Genomic DNA, 17,728 nt, shown 5'->3' with positions numbered 1-17,728 from the left:
ACATATGCATATAAAACAGATAGGCTAAAATGATATTAGTTCTCTCACAGATGTGTAATAAATTGTGAAATGTTAGTTTGACAGTTGTTGCGGAAAGCTAAATGCCTAAATTGTGTAGACATTATGGATTTTTTTTTCTTTTCTTTTCTTTTCTTTTTTTTTTTTTTACAGACAGAAACCATTGAAGGACTTTAGGATGCAGATTGTGTTGTCTTTAGCATACATGCAAGGTCTTTTGTTAGTGGGCCATTGCATATTGCTTCAGGCTTACCTCCAGCAGTCCTCTTCCTTACCAACCAGTGTCTTGTGTACTCCTTACATGTCTACCTCAGTTAAAATGAATAGCTTGGGGGTGCTTGGATAGCTCAGTTGTTTAAGGGGCTGACTCTTGATTTTGGCTCAGGTCATGATCTCAGGGTTGTGAGATGGGGGCTGGTATTCCACACTCAGCAGGGAGTCTGCTTGAGATTCTCTCTCTCCCTCTCCCACACCCCCTCATGCTCTCATGCTTGCTCTCTCTCTTAAATAAATAATTAAATCTTATTCCCCTCCCCCCCAAAAACCCCTGAATACCTTGTAGTTATCCTATCATGATTAGGTATTCAGCACTTTTGTCTTCATTAATACTTTTCTTCTTACCATTATGATCTTTTCTCTGTTCCCTGTTGAGTACCAACTTTTCATTCAAGATTCAGGTTTGTTTCTCTTTAAGGCTTTCCTAACTACTGACCTTTCCTAACTACTGACATTGAACCTTATCTTCTTTGAGCCTTTCTAGTGTATACTTCTATTCTAGAACCTTATATTTTATATTTATATACCTTTATATTTTATTGCACTTATGTATTTATATGTCTTTTTCTAACTAGACTGTAGATAGACTGTAGATTTCTTAATGGCAAGTATAAAGGCTATGTGTTTAATTCATTTTTATGTCCCCAGTTTTTAGCATAATACCTGGTACATATAGATGCTTAATAAGCACTTGTTAAATGGATGAATAAACAAATGGTTAAATTATAAAGGAAAGAAAAGATTATCCTCACAGTTGGTATGATAATGGTGATAATGTGCCTTCCAATGTGGAGTGCTACTACACTTATCAGGGAAAATTCAGTGTTAAAAACAGTATCTTTCCTGAGGTCTGATGGTAGTCATACTAGCTTCTTACAGTCAGTATAGTGTATGTCTGGAGTTTTGTTGTCTTGAACAACTAACCATTTATTATTGAAAATTTACCCACAAAATTTCAATGGTTGAATTTTTTCATGAATAATATATTTTAATAATATAGGTCTTGACTTAAAGACTCTATCACTTCCTTTAAGGAGATCCACATGTGCTTTGGTGTTACAATCAGTCTAAAGTTGGAAAAGGACCCTTCTGCTTGAAAAATAATGAAAAATACATCAAGGAATGAACCTACTTGTTATTACACTTAAAGTTCCATTTGCTTTGCAACTGTAACTCTTATGTTATGGAATCCTGATTAAAAAGGTTATAATGGCCAGTATTATCAGAATGACAAATTCTAACATAGGTTAGTGGTTTTACATTTAGAAAAACACTAATGGGGACGCCTGGGTGGCTCAGTCTATTAAGCGTCTACCTTCGGCTCGGGTCATGATCCCAGGGTCCTGGGATTAGGTCCTGTGTCGGGCTCCTTGGTCGGGAGGGAGGCTGCTTCTTCCGTTGCCCTGCTCTGCCTGCCACTCCCCCTGCTTGTGCTCTCTCTCTGACAAATAAATAAATAAAATCTTAAAAAAAGAAAAACAAAGAAAAACACTCATGTATCATATTACTCCTTTAGTAATATGCCAAACTTCAAGTTCGTTTATATTTTGTTTATTTGAGGTTAAATGTTCTTTGGCCATCAGCTTACATTAGTTTTAACTAAGGAAATATTATACTATGAAGATAGTAAAAGGAAGCTTAAGGCTTCTGATATTATCTATATTCTGTTAAGTGAGTTTCTTTGTTTTAGGCTATATAGAAACAACTTAAGAAAATATACTGAATTAAAATTTGCTATGTTGAAATAGCATAGTCACTAAATAATTTATATTATTAGGGGAGTGTCAAAGGGTTTGAACAGAATTAAATTTCTTTGCTCAAGCTCTAAACAGTAAGACTTTTAATTTTGTAGGAAGACATTAAATACTCTGGTCATTCAAGTTGTATATCCTTTAAGCCTATTTAATAGAAACTTGTAAGTAAATATGTGTGCTGCTGAGAAACAGTGATCAAAAATGGCAATAAAAGTCACATAATGAAATAAGAATACTAAAAAAATCCAGGGATTTTACACTAGCTCATTATTCACTACATTTCTGGCATTCTTCATGATTACAAATCACTTGATTGACTAACTAGACATTCTCAAAGTGAATTATGAATCAGGTTCATTTTTTTCTGGTTGATAGTTGGCACATGCTGTAACTCTTATGCTTTGTGATATATCAAATTCTTATAACAGTGATAAGAGATATAATCAACTCTTTATTTTAAGAAAACTATACTGTCTTTTCAAAAAATGAAATGCAGTTGCTAACATTTTAACAACACAATGTAATCCCTACTTTTGTATCTCAAGGTGGAATTCACAGTGATGATGTTATTTTTCAGATTAAGATAAATCTGTAGACTGATTTTCCGTTAGGCATAAAACTCCTATTGATATCAGTTCTGTAGGCTTCTTGGGCAGTTGCTTGAGCCTAGGTTACAAAAACAGTTGCATATCTTTCCTTAGTATTTAAAAACGAGTGATGAAGGAATTGTATATTTTTAACATTTTTCTTTGAAGGGAATGTAGTTTTTCCTAAATACCTAATTTGTAATGAGGCCATGATGTTGCATACTTTAAAATGTGGAACATTTTAATGGTTATTAATAAAGAGGGTCTCTTTTTGAGTTGGGAAAAGGGTCCATAGTGACCTGAATCTTGATCTTTCCATTTGTAAAACTTAATCAGGGGGGTAAATTCTGCTTTCAAATGCATTCTCTTCTCTTTTGACTTAATAATAATCCTATATGCATTACTTCACTAGCAGTTGAGTGGCAGAAAATTCCTGTAGCACAACTGCATTTGCTTTAATCCCATCCACTCAAGCAATTGAAAATAAAATGGGTGTTTCTTAATGTGATATATTCAAAATTTGAGAATCCTGTGCAGAATTCAGTCATTGCCTTAGCAAAAGTGAGGTTCCTTCGTTGAAAATTGTCAGGCATGGGAATGTAGAGCCATTTGTTTAACAGTGTTATGAGGTCCTCTTACTAAAAAAAAAAAAATTACATATGTACTTTTTTACATAGGTAAAAGCAATTCTTTGTTTCTTATGAAGACAAAATCATCAAAGTTAGTGGAAGCTTTACATATATTAACAGTCACAGAATTGTACTGCCATACTTTTTCCCTATGTAAAAGGAGAGTACTTAGTATTTCAGCATTCCAGTGGCTTTAACTTACTTTCTTTGTTTTCTTTTATGAGCAAGATTTCTTTATATTATAACTAAAAATTGTTTTATGGCTATTCAGTTGTAAAAATTGTTTTATTGCCCTTACATTGTCTTTAAAAATGTTTTACAAAAATTTTTTTGAATGATATCGATCTACTATATTAATTTATATGAAAATGTAGAATAGCAATGTGTAATTACACATAATTTTAGAAACACGATTATAAGCTTTTTAATGTTTTGTTCTCTTTAAAATTGTCTAAAGTTTTTGAATTTATGCGTTAGCCACCTTAAAATTTAATTTTTAATCCCCTAACCATTAATTATTTTAACTATAACATGGCTATTAAACATCTTTTATGGGATTAAAATTTTATTTCTGATTAGGCAATGAATTATATATATAATCAATTATTACATCCATTTAAAAATTATGACCAAAATATTAATCCTCCATAGATGTTTTTAGCAATATAAACCATCCTGGTAGAATTGGAATTAAGGAATTAGAAATGGAGAGACAGAGGATCAATTTATTAATTACAGAAAAAACTTTAAGTCTTTTATAACTTCAGTAGATTTTGTGAAATGACCATAACTAAACTGGGGTCATAAAATGCTGCCATTTTCCAGGCTGGCTTGATGCTTTTTACTTCTTCGACATAGCTGTGCGTTTGGAGCGGCATTATTTCCTCACATGGATTGAGGTGGTAATATATGATAAAATGGGTTTTTGTTGCTGTGACCAGGCAATAGGACTTGGGAATAGAAGAAGACAAGGGTAGAAAGGAGGAGACAAAAATAGGCTTTCAGGCCACAGAAATGTACTGAATTTTTTTGATCATTTTTTTATGTTTAAATAAAAGAAGCTGCTAGATTGTCTCCATTTTGCGATGTACAACCTGATTGCTTCCTTTAATTGCTTCCTTTGAACAGTTTAGCATTAGGGTAATCATTGTGAGAGGGAATGGGAGTATCTGGAAATTATGGAGAAACTGAAGGAAAATATTCAAGAAGGAATTTCTGGTATTTGTCTTTCTCAGTAAGTGTATAAAGGGGTTAAAATGTCCAGGATAAATAAAATCAGCCAAAGGCTTGTGTTCCACAGTTTATACTTTTAACACTTGATATTTATTCTCCCTCCCTTACCCCGCAAAATACACATGACAATAAAATGAGCACTTTTGTAACGTGGTCCACGTGTCTCAGGTTACATAAATATACTGCATTTCTCAATATCAACATTACATTGGTGTACCTATTTCTAGTTTTTATGCTAAAAATGATATTTTCTATTTTGGTGATATGAAGTGAGTTTTTAAATAGTATTGGAGGTGCACCTGGCTGGCTCAGTTGATAGAGCATGCAACTCTTGATCTCGGGATTGTGAGTTCAAGCCCCGTGTTGGGTGTAGAGATTACTTAAAAATAAAATCTTTAAAGATAAATAAATAAGTAAAAAGTATTGGGTATTTTTGGTTAAATCCTTCATTTGACTGGATTTGATAAGCTATTTCTCTTCCTTAGGCATATGCTAACAGGTGGAACTACAGATTTATAGGTATGGAGTACACAATTATGCTATCTTAGTTTTTATTACTAATATGGCATAAGTACATTCTATAAGATTTCAGTTGTCTATGTTGTTGATGTTATGGATAATCTTTAAAGAATTCTGTTTTAGAATCTCTTTTTAATTGGATTTAATGATACATAGTTTTGATTCTGAGAAATCTCTATGTTATTATGCAAAAAGGCTCAAAGGACATGAATGTTAAATGTGATATATGTTGGTTGGGATCTGTAATCTAGGATTGATATCAAAGAAAAAGCATTTTGTTCTAGTTGAAACTAAAGGTTGAAAGCAATATATAGTATCATTTGGTGTGTTCTACTTTTGATGTCTTCTTAGTACTTTAAAGCCTCAAAAAACATCATTCACTTTTGTTGGCGGATCAGTCAGGGTTCCCCAGAGAAACAGAACCAATAAGATACATATACCATATACATATACACATGTATATTTATGATCTATTTTAAGAAAGTGACTCACCCACTTGTGTGGACTGGCAAGTCTAAATTCTGCAGGGCAGGCTGGAAACCTAGGAGATAATGCTACAGGCTGGAGGCAGAATATCTTCTTGTCCACAACCATCAGGTTTTGCTCTTAAAGCCTTCAAATTATGAGATGAGGCACACCCATATTTTTGAGGATAATGTCTGTTCTTTAAAGTCAACTGATGGTAGATGGTAGCAACATCTACCGAATACTTTCATAACAACACCTGGATTAGTGTTTTGTTAAATAACTGGGTACTATATAAAGTATAACCAAGTTGACATATAAAATTAAACATCACAATTGGCCTTTTTAAAAAATATTTATGTCATAAGTCACAAAAATGCCTGGGGTCAAGCTATCAGACTGTTGCCACAGAACATATTGGGCAACTTCCTTGAAGTGAAAACTTTCAATTCCAGAGATAGTAGCTGATAGCCATTTGCTTATTAAGAATTATTAATTAAATGTTCTTTAAGTGCTAGTATTGGAAAAGAACAGCATGCAAAACTACAAATGGACTCTACTTTCATGTATACTGATTATTGTTAATGCTTAGGAAAGAGACAAAAAGTGGTTTTTAACCCAAAGACAAACCCATTTAATAAGAGCCCAATTTTACTGGCTTGCCTTATGTAAACTTTTATTACATAAACCTTCTATCTCAAGGTCTAAAATTGTCAACTTTCTCTTTAATTAAATAATTCATATTACTTTGATACTGTTCTTTAGAGATTTCCAAGAACAGTTTTGGAAATTTTTCATGTTTTAGTTCATTGGTACTGTGGAATTGACTATTTTTAAGGCACCATGTCCTGCTGGGCCACCAGGGTTGGTGAAGGATCTCAAGATAGCTGGGCGAAAACTTGCTCTAAAGGCCATTGATTGGGTAGCTTTTGGGGAGATCATACCCCACAACCAGAAGGGCCTTCCTAACTCCCTGAAATCCCATAATGAGACCCTAACCTCTATATTGGCTGCTCTCCTTGAGAATCTACCTGTTACTGACTGGACTTACTACAAAGCCAGTGTGGTGAAGCCTGGCTTGGTAGATGACTTTGAGAAAAAGTTTAATGCCCGGAAGTTTCCTGTACCAGAGGATAAATATACTGTTCAGGTACATGCTGAACAAAAAGATGATGTGAAAAGTTGTGTTGAGTTTCTGTCTCAAAGGCCAGCATTGAGGAATATGAAGAACGAGCTGGAGAAGATGAAGAACATAATTCCATTTGATCATTGAGGACCTGAATGAAATCTTCCCAGAAACCAAATTAAACAAGAAGAAATATCCCTATTGGCCTCACAAGCCAATCAAAAATCTATAAACTTGAGTTGGAGAGAAAGCTCTGGCCTTGTATTACAAACGTTGGACATTAAAAATAATTATATGGTAATAAAAAAAAATAAAGCACCATGTCCTTTAATCTAGAAGTAGAAACTCTAGTCTGTCATTGTTTACGTAATTTACATTGACCTTTTGTTTATTGATTATGTGTCATTATAATAAATAAAAGTTCTTTTAAAGTTAAGAACTTACTTATGCTAGATACTTTATGAAACGTCTAATTCCTTCAATCATAGTTCTGTTTTAGAGATCCGGAAACCCATGTTCAGAGATCAGGAAACCCTTGTTCAGAGAGTGACTTTCCCATGGTTATACAAGCAGTAAGTGATGGAACAGGATTCAGACTTTATTCAGATGCTGTTTGAATCTGAAGCCAGTAGTTTTTTCTTACCCTACTCAGCTTGTCTTTGTATGAAACTTAGCAAGGCTACTGGATCTTTTGGGACAACCTATATAATTATATATTCCTTAATATATAAGGATCCATGTTTTCATTGTAATTTAGGGCTTATTTAATAAAGGTTTCTGTCTTTCATAGTGTATGTAACTTTTGCCAAATGATTAAAATATATCATTTCCCTTTTTGTCTTGGTTGCCCATAAGCTCATGGTTAATATTAATACTCACTTTTAGTAATTTTCTCATCTGTGGTTCCTCATGTAATTATGTCCTGTGTTTGTTCATTTAGTTGCTAAGTTCTTCCCTTAGTTTTAAATTAACCTGTTGTATAACAATATTTTAAATTATAAATCACCACAGTCTTTTAAAGATTCTAGATAGACAAAAATGAATTTAAAATATTTATTATTTTATAATCTGATTGTTTTGTTCATTGATATGTCCAAGTACCTAAAACAGTAGATAACACAGAGTAGATATTAGTGAATGAGTGGATTGAATTAATCTATTTCTCCTAGACATCTAGCTGATTCCAAGTGGAATTTAAATTTATTTACACTTAATGTATTTACTGACATGGTAGACTTTGCTATTTTACTTTACATCTTCTATTTGACATGTGTTTTCCATTTTACTCTCCCTTCTTGCTTTCTTTGGATTGATATCATGATTAATTTTATGTGTCTACTTCACTGGGCTGGAAGGGTACCCAGCTACTTGGTCAAACATTCTTTGGTCAAACATTCTGAGTATGTCCATGAGGGTGTTTCTGGATGAATTGGTAGACTGAGTAAAACAGATTGCCCTCCCAATATGGGTGAGCCTCATCTAACCTGTTGAAGATCTGCATAGAACTGAAACATTTAGCTTTTCCTGGGTCTTAAGCTGGCTGGCTTTCAGACAAGAAATAGACTTGGCTTTTCTGGTTCTCAGGCCTGTGGGCTTGGATTGGGACTACACCATCAGCTCTCTCCTGGGTCTGCAGTTTACTGACTGCAGCTCTTGAGACTTGTCAGCCTCCATAATTTCATGAATCAACATATACATCCATTCTGTTGGTTTTAGTTCTGTTTCTCTGGATGTTCCTGAGTAATACAATTGATAATTTAAAATTTTTCAATTTTTCCTCTAATTTAGAAGTTCTACAGTCTGTTTCTGTTCATTTATTGATTCTAGAAATAATAATAAACATAATGATCATAGCCTAAAATTAATCAGTACCTTTAACCTCCTTTTGGATAATATAAAGATTTCACAACTTTTTAACCCCATTTCTTCCCCTCCTGACACATTGTTATTGTGCTTTGTATACTTTTTAATCCCTGAGACTTTAATGTTACTATTTTTTATATTTTATATTTGTGTACAAATACCTATTTGGCAGTGTATTTGCTGTTGCTTCTTCCATGTTAGATCTTATATCTGGAATACATTCCTGCTCCTAGTAGTTTATTCTTGACCATTTCGTCTAGAGACTGTTGATGACACACTCTGTTTTATTGTTTTGACAAAGTTGTTTTATTTTGTTAATTCTTTAACCATATTTTGCTGGGTATAAAATTCAGGATTAGCAGTAATTTTGGTCATTATGTTTAAGATCTCATTCCACTGTTTTCTGGTTTTCACTGTTGTTTTTGTGATGTTATTTATTGATTTGACTTTCATATATATGTATGTATGTGTATATATATGTATGTATATCTATAGCTTTGAGGCATACTTTGTTTATCATGTAATTCGTCCATTTCAAGTATATAATTTGGTGATTTTTTTTTAGTAAATTTAGTTTTGTGTAGCCATCACCACTGATTAGTTTTAGAACATTTCTGTCACCCTAATAAGAAACCTCATGTCCATTAACTGTTAATCCTCATTCTGCCCCCCTTATCCCGGACAACATTAATCTATTTTTTCTGTCTCCGTAGATTTTCCTTTTCTGGAAATTTCATATAAATCAGTCATAGAATATGTGATTTCTTGTGGAGGCATTCTTTCACTTAGCAAAATATTTTTGAGGTTCATGTATGTTGAAGCATGTACTAGTAATTTATTCTTTCTGTTGATGAATAGTATTCCACTATATGGATATACCACATTTTGTCTCTCCATTCATCAGTTGTTGGACATTTAGTTTTTTTCAGGTTTTGACTATGAATATGAATAATGCTGCTAAAAGAATTCATGTGTAAATCTTTGCGTATGTTTTCATTTCTTTTGGGTAGATACCTAAGAGTAGAATTGCCCAGTCATTTGGCAAATTTATTTTTAACTTTTTACAGGAGACTTCTAGACTTTTGTCCAAAGTGTTTGCATCATTTTATATTCCTACCAGTAGTGTGAGGATGCCTGTTTCTCCACATCCTAGCCAACATTTGTTATCATCTATTTTCTTTTTCTTTTTTCTTTTTTTTAAGTAATCTCTACTCAGCACAGGGCTCAAACTCATTACCCCAAGATCAAGAGCATCTCTACTGACTGAGCCAGCCAGACATCCCTATTATCATCTATTAAAAAAAAATTATCATAGACACCTAGTGGGTGTGAAATTGCTTCTTATTGTAGTTTTAATTTGCATTTCCTAAACCAGTGATATTGAACATCTTTCTATATACTTATTAGCCATTCATATATATTCTTTGATGGGAATTTATTTTTGAAAATTTTACCCATTTTTGAGATTGGATTATTTGTTTCCTCATATATAAAGGATTCTTTGACTATTTTGTATATAGGTCCCTTATAAAATTTTGCAGTATTTTCTCCCACTCTGTTGCTTGTCTTTTAATTTTCTTAATGGTGTCTTTTGAAGTACAAAAGACTTGAATTTTGGTGAAGTCTGGTTTATCAGATTTTTTTTGGTGTTATATCTAAGAAATTTTTGCCTAACCTAGCATCTTGAAGGTAATCAACTGTGTTTTCCTTTAAAAGTTTTAGCTCTAAGGGGCGCCTGTGTGGCCTCAGTTGAGTGTCTGCCTTTGGCTCAAGTCATGATCCCAGGGTCCTGGGATTGAGCCACACATCGGGCTTCTTGCTCAGCAGGGAGCCTGCTGCTCCCCCTGCTTGTGTGTCCTCTCTCTTTCTGACAAATAAATAAATAAAATCTTTAAAAAAAAAAGAATTCATAGAGAATACCAAAGCAATTTTGACAAAAAAAAAGCAAAGCTGGACAACTTATACTTTCCAGTTTCAAAATTTAATATAAAACTACTTCAGTTTTTATCAACATGATATGGTGCTGGCAAAGGATAGACATGTAGATCACTAGAATAGAAGTGAGAGTACAGAAATAAATGTTTATACTTATGGTGAACTGATTTTCAACAAAGGTGTAAAGGAAATTCAGAGGGAAAGGATAGCCTTTTTAATGAGTGGTACTAGGAAAACTAGATATCCATATGCCAAAAGATGAAGTTAGACCTTTATCTCATACTATATACAAAAATTAACAGAAAATAGATCAGAGCACGGGGCAGGGTGCCTGGGTGGCTCAGATGGTTGGGTGTCTGCTTTCTGCTCAGGTCATGATCTCCAGGTCCTGGGATTGAGCCCCATGTTGGGCTCCCAGCTCAGTGGGGAGTCTGCTTCTCCCTCTCCCTCTACTCCTCCTCCTGCTGTGCTCTCTCTGTCTCTGTCTCTGTATCTCTCTTAAATGAATAAATAAAATCTTTAAAAAAAATAGAGCTAAATGTTAGAGCTAAAACTTTTATTTTTTTTCTGAGATTTTATTTAGTTATTTGAGAGAGAGGGAGCACAAGCAGGCAGGGTGGCAGGCAGAGGCAGAGGGAGAAGCAGGCAGAGGGACAGACCAACTGAGACATCCAGGCGTCCCTCTCTATGAATTCTATACAAATTTTGCAATTTTATGTAATTTGCAATTCTGTATAAATTTTAGGATTATCTTACCAATTTCTGTCAAAAGGCTGCTGAAGTTTTGGTAGGGTTTGTGTTGAATATATGAATCAATCCGGGGAGAGTTGCCATTGCAACACTCTTGAGCTTTCTACTTCACAAACCTGGCATCTGACCTTCTTTTGAAGGTAACCTCCTTTTTTTCCCCTTCCACTGTGGTTGCTTTTAAGGTCTTACTTTTTCCTTTTAGATTTAAGTAATCATGTGATGTCTTTAAATGTGGATTTCTTTTTATTTATACTGCTTGGGAATTTTTGGCTTCTTGATTATGTGAATTGGTGTTTTTGATCAGTTCTGGAAATTTTGTTGATCTCTTCAAGTACCGTTTTTATAAATCTAAAATACCATCAATTGAAACATGCACCATTTATGCACCACCAAAAGAGAACAAAATGTTACTAATGCCTTAATAGTAGTATTATGTGGGGGCACCTGGGTGGCTCAGTCATTTAAGCATCTGACTCTTGGTTTCAGCTCAGGTTGGGTCTCGGGGTGGTGAGATGGAGCCCCATGTCATGTTCTGCGCTCAGCAGGGAGTCTGAGATTCTCTCCCTCTCCCTTTGCCCCTCCCCCAGATTTCACTCTCTTTTTTTCAAGATTTATTTATTTGACAGAGGGAGAGCAAGAGAGGGAGCACAAGCTAGGGGGCGTGGCAAGGGAGAGGGAGAAGTAGGCTCCCTGCCGAGCAAGGAGCCTGATGCGGGGCTCGATCCTTGCTTGATCCACCCCACGCACCCCTCTCTCTCTCTTAAATAAATAAATCTTAAAATAATAATAGTATTATGTGATGTATGAATTGGTCATACCCTCGTTGCTTAGAAATTTGTCATTTTCCCAAAGGATTTGGCAAACATTTCTTCATTTGCTTTGTTTGTGCATAGATTTTTTACCTATATCTCTGTAAGAAAGCATAGCACAATTTCATGTATTTGTATCTTACTTCCTGTAAGTAATTAGCTTTTTCAAGATGTTCAGGTCAGTTCTGACTGCTATAACAGAATCCTATAAACTGGGTGACTTAAATGACAAACATTTCACAGTTCTAAAGTCTGGGAAGACCTAGATGAAGGTGCTGACAGATTCAGTTGTCTGGTGAGGATCTTGTTCCTGATTTGCAGTTGGTTACCTTCTTGCTATATCCTCACATGGTGGGGAGAGAGATCATTTCTGTCATGTCTTTTCTAGTAAGGACACTAATCCCATTCATGAGTTTCACCCCCGAGACTTAATTACCTCCCAAAGGCTCTACCTCTAAATACCATCAAATTAAGATTAGGATTTAAACATATGAACTTTGAAGGGACCCAAGTATTTAGCCCATAGCAGAAGAATATAATGATTACTCATTTATGGCCATTGTTTCAGTTATGAATATTTGTTTCACCAGGGTCAGATTGTATGTCTGTGTATACACATTAGCTTCTAAACAATTTTTCTGAAGTGTATTATACATCACAATAATTTTTTTAAGATTTATTTGAGAGAGAAAGAGAGAGTGAGAGTAGGGGGGAGGGGCGGAGGGATAGGGAAAGAGAGAATCTCAAGCAGACTCACCGCTGAGCAGGGAGCCTGATGCAGGGATTGATCTCATGACCCTGACATCATGACCTGAGCATAAATCAAGAGTTGGGGGCTCAACTGACTGAGCCACCCAGGAACCCCTCCATTGCAATAATTTCTTAATGGCAAATCATAGTTTTTCTTTTGTTTTGTTTTTTGATACTGAAACCTGGGAAAATCATAGTTTTAAAAAATTTACTTTTTTATTTTATTATTTTATTTTTTAAAAGATTTTACTTATTTATTTATTTATTTAGAGAGCATGAGCAGGGGGAGGGGCAGAAGGAGAGGGAGAAGCAGACTCCCTGCTGAGCAGGGAGCCCGATGTGGGGCTCCATCCCAGCACCCTGGGATCATGACCTGAGCCAAAGGCAGAGGGTTTTTTTTGTTTTTTTTTTTTTTATGTCCAGTAGCCACTGTATAGTACATGATTAGTTTTTGATGTAGTGCTTAAAATTTACTTTTTAAAGAATACAACATGAAGATTTAATATACTCCTACATTGTGAAATGATTACCACAGCCAAGTTAATTAAGATATCCATCACCCTAGGTAGTTTTCTTTTGTAGTTGAGAACACTTAAGATCTACTCTCTTAGCAGGATCCTGAGTGGCTCAGTCAGTTAAGCATCTGCCTTTGGCTCAGGTCATGATCCTAAGGTCCTGGGATCAAGCCCCACATCAGGCTGCTTGCTCTGTGGGGAGCCTGCTCTTCCCTCTGCCTGCAGCTTCCCCTGCTTGTGCTCTTTCTGACAAATAAATAAAATCTTTAAAAAATACTCTACTTTCTTAGCATAGCAGATCTCGTGTATACAATATTGTTATTATTGTATTATTTGTATATTGTATATGTATTGTATATTATATATTACATATATTGTATTATATATTATATATAGTATATATAGTATATATAATATATATTATAGGTATTATATGTATTATAATATCTGTGATATTTTCTGTTATATTTATTATATATATTATATATTGTGTTATATGTATTGTATATTATTTTTTATATTTATTTATTTCAATTCAACTAGCCAACATATAGTACATCATTAGTTTTTGATGTAGTGTTCAATGATTCATTAGTTGCATATAACACCCAGTACTCAACACATCACATGCTCCCTTAATGCCCATCACCCAGTTACCTCATCCCCCCACCCACCTCCCCTTCTGCAACCCTCAGTTTGTTTCCTGGAATCAAGAGTCTCTCATGGTTTGTTTCCCTCTCTGATTTCTTCCCATTCAGTTTCCCTCCCTTCCCCTATGATCCTCTGCACTATTTCTTATATTCCACATATGAGTGAAACCATATGATAATTATCTTTCTCAAATTGACTTATTTCAGTTAGCATAATACCCTCCAGTTCCATCCATGTCAATGTAAATGGTAGGTATTCATCCTTTCTGATGGCTGAGTAATATTCCATTGTATATATGAACCACATCTTCTTTATTCATTCATCTGTTGAAGGACATCTTGGCTCCTTCCACAGGTTGGCTATTGTGGACATACAATACAGTATCATTAACTCTAATAGTGTACATTAGATTTCCAGAATTTATTAATCTTATAACTGAAAGTTCATATCCCATGATCAACAGCTCTCCATTTCTCCTACCCCCCACCCCTGGCAACCACAGTTCTACTCTCTAGTCTATGAGTTGGACTTTTTTAGATTCCATGTAACAATGAGATTATATTGTATTTGTCTTTCTCTGTCTGACTTATTTGTCTTTCTCTGTCTGACTTGTTTTACTTAGCACAGTGTCCTTCAGGTTTATCCATATTGTTGCAAATGACAGAGTTTCCTTCCTTTTTGATGGCTAAATAATATTCCCTGGTATATACATACCACACTTTTTAATCCATTTATCTGTGATGGACACTTAGGTTGTTTCTATATCTTGGCTTTTGTGAATAATGCTGCAGTGAAGATGGGGGTCCAGATATCTCTTTGAGATAATGATTTTATTTCCTTTGGGTATATACCCAGATGTAGGATTGTTGGATCAATGCTAGTTCTTTTTTTTTTTTTTTTTAAGTGAACTTTACCCCTAATAGGAGTTATATGCTCTACCATCTAAGCTAGTCAGGCACCCCACAGGTGGTAGTTCTGTTTTTGATTCTTGAGGAACCTCCATACTTTTTCCATAATACCTGTATCAATTTATTTTTCAATATATATTCTCTTTTCTCCATACCCTTGCCAAAACTTATTTGTCATCTTTTTGATAATAGCCATCTTGACAGGTATGAGATGATATTTCTTTATGGTTTGGATTTGCTTTTTCCAGTTAGTGATGATGAGTATTTTTATATACCTGTTAGCCATTTGGAAAAATGTCTATTTAAATCCTTTGCCCATTTTTAAACCAGGTTATTTGTTTTTATGCTGTGTATTATTTACTTATTTTTTTGATGATAATCTCATCAGATATATGATTTGTGAATATTGAATTTTAAACACTCATTTTCCTTTTTAGAAATTCCATTTGGTTCTTTTCCTAATCTGCTTTTTCCCTTCTTGTAGTTTCCTATACCTGCAAATATTTTTAAGCATGCCATTCATTTACTTTGAAATGTAGTAAGCATAGTTTTATAATTTGTATCTAGTAATTCTAATATTTAAAGTCTTAATGGTCTCTTGCTGTTGTTTTTCATTTATGTAGGCTTTTGTCCCCTGGTGCTTTGTTTCCCTTGTTTTCTTGGTTATCTTTCTCATTGCCCTTGCAAAATTATTTGGACAGTCCTGGTGGCTTAGAGTAAAGCTACCTTTCTTTTCTTTTTTTTTTTTTTAAAGGTTTATTTATTTATTTATTTGAGAGAGAGAATGAGAGAGAGAGCACATGAGAGGGGGGAGGGTCAGAGGGAGAAGCAGACTCCCTGCCGAGCAGGGAGCCCGATGCGGGACTCGATCCAGGGACTCCAGGATCATGACCTGAGCCGAAGGCAGTCGCTTAACCAACTGAGCCACCCAGGCACCCATAAAGCTACCTTTCTATAGAAAGGATTTGCATTTACTTTTACCAAAGAACCTAGGACCATTTCAACCAAAATCACAGCTTGAGTTGTTCTCGTCATTCAAGGTAATGAACACCTGGTCAGCAAATCCCCATAAAGGCCAGCCTATGGCCAAAGATTTTCAGTATTGGTAGGCTGGGAGTTTTATGGTTTCAGGCCTTACATTTAAGTCTTTAATCCATTTCAAGTTAATTTTTGTGAGTGATGTAAGATAGTAGTCTATTTTTATATTTTTGCACGTGGCTGTCCAATTTTCCCAGCACCATTTACTGAAGAGTCTATCTTTTACCCTTTGTATATTCTTGGTTCCTTTGTTGAAGATTAATTGACCATTGACCATGTATATGTGGGTTTATTTCTGGGTTCTTTGTTCTGTTCATCTATGTGTCTGTTTTTTTTTAAGATTTTATTTTATTTATTTGTCAGAGAGAGAGCAAGCACAATCAAGGGGAGTGGCAGGCAGAGGGAGAAACAGGCTCCCTGCTGAGCAAGGAACCTGATGTTGGACTCCATCCCAGGGCCCTGGGATCATGACCCGAGCCGAAGGCAGACACTTAACCGACTGAGCCACCTAGGCATCCCTATGTGTCTGTTTTTATGCCATTACCATACTGTTCTGATTTCTATAACTTTGTAATATAGTTTGGAATCAGGGCTTGTGATGCCTGCAGCTTTGTTCTTTCTTAAGATTGCTTTGGTTTTTTGGGGTGTTTTGGGGTTTCATATAAATTTTAGCATTGTTCATTGATTGATTGCTATTGGGATTCACGGTCTTTTCTGGTTGGTTCACTACAAATTTTAGGATTGTTTGTTGATTGATTATTTACCATTGGGATTTTGATAGGAATTGCATTGAATCTGTAGATTGTTTTGGGGTAATATGGACATTTTAACAGTATTAACTCTTTCAGTCCATGAGCATGAATATCTTTCCACTTATTTGTGTCTTCTTTAATTTCTTTCATCAGTGTTTTGGAGTTTTCAGTGTATAGGGCTTTCACTTCCTTGGTTAAATTTATTCCCAGGTATTATTCTTTTTAATGTAATTGTAAAGTAATTGTTTTCTTAATTTCTCTTTCTGAGAGTTTGTTATTAGTGTATGCAGCAGATATTTGTATGTTGATTTTGTCCCCTGTAGCTTTACTGAATTTGCTGATTAGTTCCAACAGTTTTTATATATTTAAAGTCATGTTTTCTGTGAATAGTGACAGTTTTACTTCTTCCTTTTTAATTTGGATGCTTCTTATTTGTTTTTCTTGCCTTATTGCTGTGGCTAGGATTTCTAATATTATCTTGAATAAAAGTGGAGAGAGTGGGTATCCTTGTCTTGTTCTTGATGTTAGAGAAAAAGTATATAATGTTAGCTGTGGACTTTAAATATATGGCCTTTATTATGTTGAGGTACATTTACTCTATACTCACTTTGTTGAGAGTTTTTTTTTTTAAATCATAAATGGATGTTGAATTTTGTCAAATTTTTTTTTCTGCATCTCTTGAGATTATCATGTGATTTTTATCCTTCAATTTGTTAATGTGGTGTATCATACTGATTGATTTGCAGATGTTGATATATCCTTGCATCCTTGGAAAAAATTCCAGTTGATCATGGTGTATCATTCTTTTAATGTATTTTTCAACTTGGTTTGTTAATATTTTGTTTAAGATTTTTGCATCTGTATTGATCAGGGATATTAGCCTGCAATATTTTTTTGTGGTGTCCTTGTCTGGTTTTGTTATCAGGGTAATGCTGGCCTTGTGAAATGAGTTTGGAAATGTTCCCTCCTCTTTAATTTTTTGGAAGAGTTTTAAAAGGATAGGTATTAAATCTTCTTTACGTGTTTCCTAGAATTTACCAGTGAAGCTGTCTGGTCCTGGACTTTTATTTTTTGGGAAGTTTTGATTATTTATTCAGTATGCTTAGTAGTGATTGGTCTATTTACATTTTTATTTCTAAATCATAAATCT

General features: G+C 34.5%; 1 long non-coding RNA gene and 1 pseudogene across 12 annotated transcripts in view; both read left to right on the top strand.

Moving 5' to 3' along the window:
• The window catches only part of LOC123860012 (uncharacterized), a 164,100-nt gene that overhangs the window by 33,561 nt on the left and 112,811 nt on the right, over positions 1-17,728 (top strand). Inside the window, exon 6 of one of the 12 annotated variants that reach the window (XR_010413145.1) lies at positions 4,983-5,016. The exons of the other annotated variants lie outside the window; for them this stretch is intronic. This is a non-coding gene — a long non-coding RNA (uncharacterized LOC123860012). The remainder of the gene's footprint in view (positions 1-4,982; positions 5,017-17,728) is intronic. 12 annotated transcript variants of the gene reach the window in all.
• LOC123835282 (ATP synthase subunit d, mitochondrial-like) lies at positions 5,703-7,609 on the top strand (annotated as a pseudogene).

Source organism: Mirounga angustirostris, unplaced genomic scaffold (assembly GCF_029215605.1).
Source record: "Mirounga angustirostris isolate CCGP_5_RB_7025 unplaced genomic scaffold, mMirAng1.0.hap1 SCAF_7, whole genome shotgun sequence".
Classification (NCBI taxonomy): Eukaryota; Metazoa; Chordata; class Mammalia; order Carnivora; family Phocidae; genus Mirounga; species Mirounga angustirostris.
The sequence above is the reverse complement of the archived record's forward strand: the minus strand, read 5'-3'. Positions and strand labels throughout refer to the sequence as shown.